Raw genomic sequence first — 1,495 nt, forward strand, 5'->3', positions numbered from 1 at the left:
CACTTGAAGAGAGAGGAATGAGAATAAGCAGATCAAAAACCGAATATATGTGTTCTGGTATTACTGAGGACGGTGGAAGTAGCATAAGATTGGGTGGGGAAGAAATAAAGAAAGTACAGAAGTTCAAGTACTTAGGGTCCATATTAGAGGATAGTGGAAGCATGGACCAAGAGGTGAGACACCGAATTCAGGCAGGATGGAATAATTGGAGGTCTGTCAGGGGTCTCTGAAATTGAAAGGAAAGTTCCATAGGACGGTGGTCAGACCAGCAATGTTATATGGAACAGAAACAGCAAGTATGAGGAAAACAGAGGAGAAGAAGATGGATGTAGCAGAAATGAGAATGTTGAGATGGATGTCGGGAGTAACAAGGGAAGATAGGATTAGAAATGAGTATATAAGAGGATCGACAAAAGTAGCTGAAATATTGAAGAAAATACAGGAAGGAAGGCTTCGATGGTATGGACACCTGTTACGAAGGGAGGAACGTCATGTTGGAAGACATACGATGGAAATGGAAGTGCGGGGTAGAAGGAAGAAGGGAAGACCAAGAAAGAGATGGCGTGATTGTGTAGGGGAAGATATGGAATTGAAAGGTATAAATGAGAACGAGGCACAGGACAGAAATCGATGGAGACGATTCATTCGCAATGGCGACCCCATATAAAAATGGGTTTAAGCTAGGAAGAAGATATATATATATATATATATATATATATATATAATATATATATATATATATATATATATATATTACAGTGGTCCCCCAGTATTCGCGGGGGATGCGTACCGACACCCCCCCCCCCTGATAGTTAGAACCGCGAATGTTTGGAACCCCTATAAAAATGCTAAAAACAGCCTATTTTGTTAGTTAAAACTCAAGAAAAACCCACTAAAAATTTCCTACATGGTTTTTTTAATAGTTTTATCACAAAAAGTGCATTTTATGATGAAATACATAAAAACCCAGGAATTTGTGGATATATCATAGAAAAATACCGCGAATGCGCAAATTTTCCGCAAATAATGCAGGGAAACGTTCCCAAGAGAAATCCGCGAATGTGTGAGTCTGCGAATCTGGAGAACGCGAATATACCGGGGGTCCACTGTATATATATAGTATTATATATATATATATATATGCAGAAGCCAGGTACTATGTCGTACCTCTAAGTAAATGGGGCTACAATCCACAATGAAGTAAAATCCTCTTGTAGTTTAAAATATATATCTCTTGTACAGGATTAAAGCTTTCGACCATCCACTGTGGTCTTGTTCACTAAAATGTGAACAAGACCACAGTGGATGGTCGAAAGCTTTAATCCTGTACAAGAGATATATATTTTAAACTACAAGAGGATTTTACTTCATTGTGGATTGTATCCCCATATATATAAATATATATATATATATATATAGATATATACATATATATATCTATATACTATATTATATATATATATATATATGTATAAACATTTTCTCATAAGCAAAT

The sequence above is a fragment of the Macrobrachium nipponense genome, chromosome 42, assembly GCF_015104395.2.
Source record: "Macrobrachium nipponense isolate FS-2020 chromosome 42, ASM1510439v2, whole genome shotgun sequence".
Lineage (NCBI taxonomy): Eukaryota > Metazoa > Arthropoda > Malacostraca > Decapoda > Palaemonidae > Macrobrachium > Macrobrachium nipponense.